Source organism: Rutidosis leptorrhynchoides, chromosome 5, assembly GCF_046630445.1.
Source record: "Rutidosis leptorrhynchoides isolate AG116_Rl617_1_P2 chromosome 5, CSIRO_AGI_Rlap_v1, whole genome shotgun sequence".
NCBI lineage: Eukaryota > Viridiplantae > Streptophyta > Magnoliopsida > Asterales > Asteraceae > Rutidosis > Rutidosis leptorrhynchoides.
In genome coordinates this window covers 432,163,050-432,175,099 of record NC_092337.1, presented here as the reverse complement: position 1 = coordinate 432,175,099, position 12,050 = coordinate 432,163,050, and the positions used below count along the sequence as shown (strand labels likewise).

Genomic DNA, 12,050 nt, shown 5'->3' with positions numbered 1-12,050 from the left:
ATGGACAAAGGTAAGGGCATTTGTTTGGAGTAGAGATTCCGTTGTGTTAGGGGACGCTTTTGGAGATATTAGGTTTTGGAGTTTGACTGAGACTTGGGTAGTTTAACCCCAAACACCATGCTCGTAGGGTCGTTTGGTATTTAAACTTTTTGTGGTCGAAACTCTCGTTTTGTATTAAACTCGTAATTCGGGTCGATGTGGGCCCCGCTTTGTAAAACTTATTTTATGTTTGGATCGTGCTAGTTTTACATATTTGAATATGTTGTTAAAAGCGTTTTGTCTAAATATGTCGGGAAGTGGCCAATCTTTTTCGTGTTTTTGACTTTTGGGGACAGCGGGCTGTCCAGGTCATTCTGCGCGCCGCGCGAATGCCTAGCGCGCCGCGCAACAGGCTGATCAATGAAATTTTTTTTTTTTGATATTTTAAGCGGGTTCGATTGCGATTTGGTTTGGGTTGTTACAAGTGGTATCAGAGCATGGTCTAAGGGATTTAGGCGACTTGAGATAGGTGCCTAGACTTAGACTTTATTGTGTGTGCGCTTTATGCGGGACTTGTAGGACTTTGGGTCGGAACGGGAATTGCTAGTGCTAGTGTTTATGTGAATTAACCTTGCGCTAATTGTTTTGTGTTGTGTTAGCAATCATCAAGCGAGATAGACGTTGTACTAGCAAGTTAATGCGACGTGCTCGCGTGACAATGATTAGCTACCATTGTTACGGGTTCAAATTGTGTCAAACAAGCGATGTACGACGATTGTTGAGCAAGATGGGGTAGTGTGGTGTATATGTATATACATATGTGTTACGTCCTTTCGTTTTGTTGTTTAACCTCTTCCGTTTTATAGAATGAAGATGAGAAATGGACACGACACCAATGATGGAAGTACGAGTGAGGACGTTGAGTTCACGGCCAAAGTTGAGGCCATCTTTAAACGTCAAAAGGCGGAGTTCCTCGAGGATGTTAAGAAAATGTTTCTAGATACGATTGACGAACAACTAGTCAATGTAGTAAAAGAACAAATTAAGGACGTTCTTCACGAGGATAATGTGGGAAGACGGGACTTTTTCTTTAAAAATTTCAAGGATGCACAACCTCCTACCTTTGAAGGTGAACGAGACCCTCTTAAAAGTGCCCGATGGATCTCCGATATGGAGGGGGCTTTCCGTACTTGTGAGTGCCCACTCGATAAGAAGACAAGGTACGGGTCTAGCATGTTAAGGGGCGATGCTAAGTTATGGTGGGACGCGAAAATCCGAATTTATGGCAAAGAACAATGTATGGAATTCACGTGGGATGAATTCAAAGTGGAGTTTTTCAATGAATACCGAACTTCGACCGATCTTACAAGGCTTAAGGACGAGTTGCGTTCTTTGAGGCAAGGGTCAATGGATTTGAACATCCTCAAATCCGTATTTTTGTCTAAGACCCAATTTTGCCCGGAGTATATCGGGAATGATAAGATGTTGAAGGAAGACTTTTACCGAACGTTGAATGATTGTTATCAAGATAAGATTAGTGTAACGGTAGTGAAAACTTTTGATGAGTTATTTGATATGGCCAAGGGTTTTGAGGCGCTCGTGTTGAGGAAGAGTGGCTTTACTTTTGGCAAGAGAAAGAGTGAAGGTTAAAACCATTCGAACTTTTCGAACAAAAAGAACAAAAAGGGTTCCGGTAATGCTAGTGGTGGGAAGAAGGGTGCTTCCGGGGATTTTTCTTATTCGTGCTATAATTGTGGACAAAAGGGCCACATGGCTCGTGAATGTCCGAGTTTATCCTCCGCAAACAAAATCACTTATTTTAATTGTGGTAAAGAGGGGCACAAAAGGCCGGAATGTCCCGACTTGCGTAATGATAATGTTAAGAAGTTAGAGAAGGCGGCGGGTACGGTAAGGGGTCAAAATTATTTGATGACCAATGATGAAGCCAAGCAATCAAACGAAGTTGTCTCAGGTACTTTTATGGTTAACTCAAATCCGGCAAGGATTCTATTTGATAGCGGTGCAAATCTGTCGTTTGTATCTCCAAAATTTGTGCCTAGACTTAATAGACCGTTAGCTAAGTTAAGTCATCCGGTAGAAATCGAAATAGCGGACGGCAAAACGGTGCTAGTGGTTGATGTGTGTAAAAATTGTGATGTCGTTTTTGGTGCCGAAAACTTTAAGATTGATCTTATCCCAATGACTTTGGGTGAATTCGATATCGTTGTTGGTATGGATTGGCTCGATCATAATAGAGCCGATATTGCATGCCATGAAAAATTTATTTGTGTGTAAGCCCCAAGTGGGGGAGAGTTAATTATTCACGGTGATAAGCGTAGAAGACTTGTGACGATATGCACTTTTGCACGGGCACATCGTTTCCTTGATAGTGGTGGCATGGCTTTTCTTGCCCATGTTGTTGATACTCGTGATGAGCCACCACCCATTCGTGAAATTCCGGTGGTTAGTGAATTCGAAGACGTTTTTCCGGACGAGTTACCGGGTGTTCCAGCGGAAAGACAAGTTGAATTTCGCATTGAATTGGTTCCGGGGGCTACCCCCATTGCTAAAACTCCTTATTGTTTAGCACCGACGGAAATGCAAGAGTTGTTAAGTCAAACCCAAGAGTTGCTTGAAAAGGGTTTTATACGACCGAGTGCTTCGCCATGGGGCGCTCCGGTTTTATTCGCGAAAAAGAAGGATGGAAGTATGCGGATGTGCATCGATTATCGGGAGTTAAATAAAGTGACGATCAAGAATCGTTATCCATTATCTCAGAATTACGATTTGTTTGACCAACTCCAAGGTGCAACGTATTTCTCTAAAATCGACCTACGGTCCGACTATCACCAAATGCGGGTCCGTGAGGAAGATATCGAGAAAATGGCTTTTCGAACGCGTTATGGGCATTTTGAATTCGTAGTTATGCCTTTTGGTCTTACGAATGCACCAGCGGCATTCATGGATCTTATGAACCGAGTGTGCCAACCTATGTTGGACAAGTCGGTGATTGTGTTCATTGACGACATGTTAGTCTACTCGAAAAGTATGAACGAACATGAACGTCATTTGCGTGAAGTATTGAAGACGTTACGAAAGGAGAAGTTGTATGCTAAGTTCTCCAAATGTGAATTTTGGCTAAGGGAGGTTCAATTCCTTGGCCACATTATGAACAAAGACGGTATTCAAGTAGATCCGGGGAAGATAGAGACGGTGAAGAGTTGGAGACAACCGACTACGCCTACGGAGGTCCGAAGTTTTCTCGGATTGGCTGGTTATTATCGTCAGTTTATCCAAGACTTTTCTAAGATCGCTTCTTCATTGATGAAATTGACGAGGAAGAACGCGAGATTTAATTAGGAGAACGAACAAGAAATTGCTTTTCAATTGTTAAAAGAGAAGTTGTGCCAAGCTCTGGTGTTAGTGTTGCCGGAAGGAGTGGAAGACATGACGGTTTATTGTGATGCTTCGTTAAATGGGCTCGGGTGTGTTCTAATGCAAAGAGGTAAAGTCATTGCTTACGCCTCTCGACAATTAAAGGAACACGAAACGAGATATCCGACTCATGATCTTGAGTTAGCGGTGGTGGTACATGCGATGAAAATTTGGTGCCACTACTTGTATGGTGTCAAGAGTACGATTTATTCGGATCATAAGAGTTTGAAACATCTCTTTAACCAACGAGATTTGAATTACCGTCAACGTAGATGGATGGATGTGGTAAAAGACTATGATTGTGAAATACTTTATCATCCGGGCAAGGCGAACGTGGTCGCGGATGCGTTAAGTCGAAAGAGCCATCACCCGGCGTTACGATTGGGATTGTTACGTATGATTATTACTAACGATTTTCTTGAAAAACTTGGTGTGACTCAAATAGAGGCTTACGTTCACAACAATCATGCGAAATGAATTGTGGGGCAATCGGAATTCATTACTATGGGTTCGCGTGGTTTGTTGTCTTTTCAAGGAAGGGTGTGGGTGCCTAAGATGGGTGATTACCGGCGGGTGCTACTTGATGAAGCACATAAGTCAAAGTATTCCATTCATCCGGGCGCGACGAAAATGTATCATGATTTGAGGAAGGATTATTGGTGGCCGGGCATGAAACGTGATGTTGTTAAGTATGTTGAGCAATACGTCACGTGTTTGCAAGTTAAAGCCGAACACCAAAAGCCGTATGGTAAGTTACAACTGCTAGAAATCCCGAAATGGAAATGGGAGCACATTACCATGGATTTTATCACAAAGTTACCAAAGACGGCGAGAACCCAATTTGATTCAATTTAGGTGATAGTTGACCGATTGACAAAAAGTGCTTTGTTTCTTCCCATTCGGGAAGCGATATAGTCGGAGACCTTGGCTAAGTTGTTCATCAAGGAAGTCATCTCTCGACACGGTGTTCCTATATCTATTATTTCGGATCGAGATACCCGTTTTACATCTCGGTTTTGGGAAAGGTTTCACGAAGATATGGGTACACAATTGAAATTGAGCACGGCGTATCATCCTCAAACGGACGGTCAAACCGAACGTACGAACCAAACCTTGGAGGATATGTTACGGGCGTGTATTATTGATTTTGGTGGTAGTTGGGACGAGCACTTACCTCTGGTGGAATTCTCGTACAATAATAGTTATTATACTAGTATCGGGATGCCACCATATGAGATGCTTTATGGGCGGAGGTGCCGAACTTCGATTTGTTGGGGTGAAATTGGTCAAAGAGAAATCGGGGGTACCGATTTGGTTTTAGAGACGAATAGCAAGATTGATATGATTCGGGATCATTTGAAAATGGCTCAAGATAGATAAAAGTCGTATGCCGACAAACGTAGGCGAATGATCGAATTTCAAGAAGGTGACATGGTGATGCTTAAGGTTTCGCCATGGAAAGGCATTATTCGGTTTAGAAAATGGGGAAAGTTAGCTCCTCGGTTTATTGAGCCATTTAAGGTTTTAGCTCGTGTTGGTGAAGTCGCGTATCGTTTGGAATTTCCCGAAGAGCTTGCGGGGATCCATAATACGTTCCATGTTTCCCATCTCTGCAAGTGTTTTGCAGATGATTCATCTTGGGTACCATTAGACGAAATTGAGCTAAACAACAAGTTAGAATATATTGAGGAGTCAATTGCCATACTCGATGAGAAGGTCAAAAGGTTGAGAAATAAAGAAGTGAGGACTTTTAAAGTTCAATGGCGTCGGAGTAAAGGTTCCGAGTTTACGTGGGAGCCCGAAGAATTCGTGTTGGTTTATCTTCCTTCTTGTCATGCGGCTTGGATCGCGAGGACGCGCTCCGATTCAAGTGGGGGAGAGTTGTAAGACCCAAATATTTGTTGTGTACATAAGTGTAAATAAGATGCTTGAAGTGGGGGTTTCTTTGTACATTTTAAAATAAAGAAGAATCTAACCTGGGCAATCTGCGCGCCGCGCTAGCCTTTGGCGCGCAGCGCCATTGGTCTGTGACAGATTCCTTTCTTTTAAATTAGATATTTTGAGGGCTTTTTGGTAATTACACATGGGGGCCCGAATTAAAGGCCCTAGATCAGTTTTGGAGCTTCATTTACTCCATCTTCAACAACCCTTATCACCTCCATTTAATTTCTAGAGAGAGAGTGATATTCTAGTGAGGGAAAATTCATTTTGGGGAAGAAGAAGAAGGAATCTTGCTTAAGCTCAAGTTCTAAAGTTGTTCATCTACTTCCTAGCTACGTTTTGAGTGTGGTGGTATGTTCTAACTTTGTTTTCCTTGTTTAATTTGATTAAGGGTTAGGGTTTGGGGTAAGTGATGAACTTAAAACCCATTTGTTAGTGTTTTGGGTGAATTTGGGTCATGTAGACTCAAAGATGACTAACTAGGGTTTTTCAAGTATTAATTGATGTTTATGAGCTTAAATTAGTTAGTTAATTACTAGCACACCTATATATATGTAAGTGGACATTGTGAGGGTTAGTGGATGACCCGAAATGGGTGTGTTGACCTTAAATTGGTCAAACGGGTCAAAATGAACCTAGGTTAGTTAATGTTTGTGATTAATGCATAAACCTTGTGTTGAAATGTGTTTTAAACCTATCTTGGCTAATGTTAGGATTTTGGTGCGAGTTGACCCAATTTTAGGGTTAAGTGTCCAAATGGGTCAAAATGACCTAGTAATGGTGAGTGTTGTGAGTTTGACCAACTTGAATGAATGATTGATTATATGTACATTGTAATAGGTGCGTTACCTTGAAGTTTCAAGCTTGGTTTATTGATTCACCGAAGGCGTAAGGTGAGTGGAATAATTATATGCGTAGATATATAATGTGTTTATTTGTGTAGCGTGAGATGTGAAGTGTCGATGTGCTAAGACACCACGTTCACGTAACGAGTGAAGTGTCGATATGTTAAGACGCCACTCGGGAGTGAAGCATCGATGTGCTAAGATGCCACTCCAAGAGATTAACGGGTGAAGTGCCGATGTGTTAAGGCGCCACTCGAGGTGAATTATCGACGTGTTAAGATGCCACCTCAAGTAAAATGAAGAGTGAAGTTTCGAAGTGTTAAGACACCACTCGGGGTGAAGTGTCGACGTGTTAAGACGCCACCCAGGGTGAAGTATCGACGTGTTAAGATGCCACCCGTGGGGTTAGTGTACAAAGTGTTAAGTGCACTAATGGTTGTTGTGAACTCCGACGGTCTTTAAATACCGTTCCCTCATTCGATTGGTTAACCATGGTTATTGCGTTGTATTGTAAGCATATTATATTTGTTCAAGTTAAATATGCTATTGTTATGCTAGCTTGGTATTTGGAGGTTATAGCTTGTATTTATGGCGATAAGCAAATTGTGTTTGCTAGCATGTATACGGTATGCGTGTAAGTGTTTGCAAGTAGATATATTATATATGTATGTGTATAATTATTGTATTCACTAAGCTTTGCTTACCCTCTCGTTGTTTACCTTTTTATAGGCTCAGGTATGGACAAAGGTAAGGGCATTTGTTTGGAGTAGAGATCATGTTGTGTTAGGGGACGCTTTTGGAGATATTAGCTTTTGGAATTTGACTGAGACTTGGGTAGTTTAACCCCAAACACCATGCTCGTAGGGTCGTTTGGTATTTAAACTTTTTGTGGTCGAAACTCTCGTTTTGTATTAAACTCGTAATTCGGGTCGATGTGGGCCCCGCTTTGTAAAACTTATTTTATGTTTGGATCGTGCTAGTTTTACATATTTGAATATGTTGTTAAAAGCGTTTTGTCTAATTATGTCGGGAAGTGGCCAATCTTTTTCGTGTTTTTGACTTTTGGGGACAGCGGGCTTGTCCAGGTCATTCTGCGCGCCGCGCGAATGCCTGGCGCGCCGCGTAACAGGCTGATCAATGAAATTTTTTTTTTTTTTTTTGATATTTTAAGCGGGTTCGATTGCGATTTGGTTTGGGTTGTTACACATCATAACCTTATAATTTCCATTCCGTTAGCAGGATGAATGCTGTGATCTGGAACTTCCATATCTCATTATTATTTCAATCCGAACATTAAAGAATTTTACCAGTATATAACACATTAAGTCCAAAAACTTTTTAGCTTAAACCATCACACATATCTCCATTCAAACACTACTAAACATTTCTGCAAAAGCAATAGATGCAAACCCCAGTTTGACCTCAACCCAGACCTACAAGTAGATCAACAACGTTGCAACGATCCAGATAAAGAAAAAAATAAAGAAGAGATGCACACTTTCCAGATTCTTACATCAAAAGCCGATCACACACAAGGTACAACTGCAAGTCACAAATATAAACTTAAAGCATAATATACACTAACAGTATTTAAACTGGCAGACGATTCACATGTGAAGGGTACCATTTGGCCTCATATTAACAAACGGAGAATGGTTCTACTATGCCTGAAAAGACTGTAAGGGAAGACTAAATGGTATCCCACCACACTTAGTGCCCAGACCTCGAAATCAAAGGCTTATTTAACATCAGGTAGGACCAACATAATCTCATCCTTTTATAAATCAACAAAATATTGAAATGTCTCATCTTTTTCATATTTTAGTATACGTAATATGTTATTATCATATTTTTTGGGTTTTCTTCATCGTCAACTGGATCGAATTAGATTGAATCGAATTGGTAAAATGACAGCGATGACATCAATAACGACTACAACATCGTCGACGAGGACCAATGAATACAACAGTGACGGTAGAATTGAGAGAAATACCGGGAGCTTCAGATTTAAAAAATGTAGAAGGTTACTCACTAAGTCTTGATGTTAGCTGAACCCTCACTTTTCTTCAAGAAGGCTCTTTTAATTTCATATTTCTTTTGTCTCAATTTCAGTTATGTACTCCAATATTAGGACTTATATACAGTGGCTTCTATGTCGGGGTATGCTGCATCAATACAACTGTTTCTACTTAACAGTTGTCCACAACGGTTGCCTATAAATTTAGTGGTGGCGGGCAGTTACATGGATGTCGTTATAGGAATCTTAAAAAAAAAAAAAAATCTTCTCCTGTTTTATTAATTAGGGAGTAATATGTATGTTTGATTAGGCATTTGGTTGTGTTTGTAATACTTATGCTTTATGTATTTATAGTTCATGTGCAGCATGATCTATTTTGACACTACTATTGCAGATCTCCCAGTACAGACCACTAAAGCAGCATCCCATCTAACGCCGTAGTGAAAAGAACGCTATTTCAAACAACAAACAACATTGCAGCTGAAGGGAGCACCAACATCAAGAAAAAAAAGAAGGAATGGCAATCCATAACCAAGAATGTACTCATATTTTGACGTATCATAAAGAGCTTTGTGAATGTGCCTATTAGTATGATACTAGCTAAAATACAACCTATGTGGAAGTACAAACTATGTCTAAATAGAATAGTACCTCTATCGGATATCGGTGACGTTAAACCATCACCCAGCCGCAGCAACGCGCTGCCAGACCACAAACTAGTTAGAGAATATATCCCTTGGATTTTTTTTAATGTATTACTTATTTTCTGTATAAACACACAACCTAATTTTTTAAATCCATTTTCTATATATTCCCCAACTCATAAAATAATATCTTCATCAAATAATTTAGGTCATCAAATAATTTCAATCGCTTTCCAGACAATCCTAATCAATTATCTAACAATCCAAACAATTCTAATATTTCGCTTGGTTCATATATGAATCTTTTGACATTCGAGACTCCAAATATACCCGGTCCGGCTTCTTTATCCCCACTTCAATACTCTTTATTTTTGACGTACCACAACTAAAGATGGGATTTGACATTCGAACGGATGAATACTCGTCCGATCTGATCCCATTAAAGCAGATATGGATGATCTAAATGGATAAATATTGGATATAAATATTTATTGGATCGGATATGAATGAGAAATTGTAATTCATGTATGAACATGATATCACCTGAAATGCTTTAATATATGAACATTTAATATATAAATATAGATATATCATCATAATTACTCTCAATTATATATATATATATATATATATATATATATATATATATATATATATATATATATATATATATATTATTTCATTATATTTATATATTTTCCTTTCACTCTTATTGCATTAAATTTAATATATACTATTATTAATGACGAGATATTTCTCTAGATATTTAATAATACTGTGATCAACGTGTCATTAGAGATGATCATACTTTAATATGCATAGAATTGTATATTTGTATATACACACAAAAGTTACTTTAATATGTATGTTGTATTAGTCAATTATGTCATTAGAGATGATAGGACTTTTGATAGTATTAAGTTAAAAAATATATATCTGTGAGGTATCTAATGGATATCCATTAATAATTCATCGGATAAGGATATAGATGGATCAATTAAAATTTAGATGAAACTTTGGTTAACAGATATACATATGGATACGATTCATATCCGATCAATATTCGATTTATTGTAATTTCTAACCTCAACCATCATCTATAATATCTTTTATTTTATTATTTATATTATATACGATACGATGTACTTTACTAAAAACTGAATTAAAATGGTCATATTAGCTATATATTACACTTTCCACAAAATCCTCCCACAATACTAACATAGAAACCCCATTTTTCACAACACTGCATGTCACGTTAGAAGAATTCCCCACTACTACTCCTCAATATTATTCCCTCGACCATAGAGAATGGTCTTAGGGTTGCATTTTATTTAATCATTTTTTTATTTTATTTTTTCAAACAACTTATTAGAGGTAAAAAAAAAAAAAAATGTAATATATGGCCATTTTGGTTGAAACATTGTGTGTCCATGGATGTTTACGTGAAAATGTAAATTTGATGAGGTATTACGTTCTATAGGCCACCATAATACATACATGGCCACACGTACCTACGTCGTAACTATCAGGATGGCTGGACAGTAAATCAAATGGACCAACCCAAACTATCTGTCATGGGCTCGAATTGTTGGAGAACCCATCAATCTCAATCGCTAATTGTGCACAAGGTCCTAATTTTTACTCTCTTTTCTTATATTTACTTAATAAATATTAAACGTAAATATATTGAAAATTAAAATTATATTTAGTTAAACTAAAAATTATTCAATAGCCTTTTTAACTCGTGTCTTTTATTTTGATTAAAATTAAAATAATGTATAATACAATATATATATATATATATATATATATATATATATATATATATATATTTTTTTATTTAATTTTTAGAGTTTAATTTTCCTTTTTTAAAGTATAAGTTATATAAGACCACTTTTAACGGGCATGCTAAAGAGGCGCCGTTGCCAAGCAACCGATACTAGCAAGCTCCATTGGAGCTTCTTCCAACGACCGTGTTTCAATATGTCATTGTTGGGCATATTCAAAGACGGAGCATTTGACATATTTTGTTGTACATTACCCATTAAAAGTGGTACATTGTTTTAATTAATTAATTTTGATGGGTCCATTTTATAGTAAAAGTGTATTTGCCATGGATACTAGAAAGTGTGATGAGTTAAATGATAGGAAGAAGTTGATAAGTTGACGCTGATGTTGCAGCAATTTGATTGTATGCTAAGTGTCATGAATAAGAGTGGTCTAAGTCAATTTCTTAAAATCAATTCAATCCCGAAATTGGAGACTTAAAACCAATTTATTATTATTTATTAATTTTATTATATTATTATTATTATTATTATTATTATTATTATTATTATTATTATTATTATTATTATTATTATTATTATTATTATTATTATTATATATATAATCTTTATCTTTATTATTATACATATAAAGATAGAGTGTGTATATAAAAATCCAAGCAATTCACATACCAAGAAACGTTATAACTTATAAGTACCCTTAAGATCTCAATGATAATTGCGAATCACAAATTCACAATATTGAAATTTTAGTTGATAACTTATAAATAATACTAATTGAAGAAATTTTTTAAAAATTAAGGATATATTCGTAATTTTTTGAGGATGCATGCAACGATATTTCAGTACTTTTTGAGGATGACTACTTCCGTTCCACTATTTTAGGTTCTAACATAACAAATTCAACAAAGTTCATAAGTTCACATCTTTCTAAAATAATCAAACAAAGCTATGATCATCTTTCATACATTTAGTATGAATGATGTCAATGTTCATGTGAGTGTTTGAGACACGAAAACATTAATCATGCGTACGTTAAGACATCTCCAAAGATAACACAAGTTTCTTCTTTCTTTTTTTTTACTTAAGATTGGCAGCATATAAAAATGGTTTTATACCATTTTCAACTAATATAACTAATTTAGTTAATTTTAATCATATTCATGTAATAATAACCTTTTCTTGAAAAGAAAAGAAAAAAACCTTAATTTTATTCTTAATCAGAATAATGTATCATGCAATAACAATTTACTTTTCCTAGCTTTGTTAAAACATTTGTGTCCGGATGTATTTGAGCCAAGCTACCTAAAGCTGGAATTGATATCTGAAATTTATTTTTAAAGTTGGAACTTATTATATTTTATGAGTGTTAAATAAAGTAGCATAAACTTAAAGATGT

The 12,050-nt window shown here is 37.0% G+C and overlaps 1 long non-coding RNA gene across 1 annotated transcript; it reads left to right on the top strand.

The window, feature by feature from the left end:
* The first annotated feature begins 7,501 nt into the window (after window positions 1–7,501).
* Window positions 7,502–8,879, top strand: LOC139846588 (uncharacterized). Its single transcript, XR_011759102.1, has 3 exons — window positions 7,502–7,736; window positions 7,803–7,952; window positions 8,115–8,879. It is a non-coding gene; the product is annotated as an uncharacterized lncRNA (long non-coding RNA).
* Window positions 8,880–12,050: the final 3,171 nt, after the last annotated feature.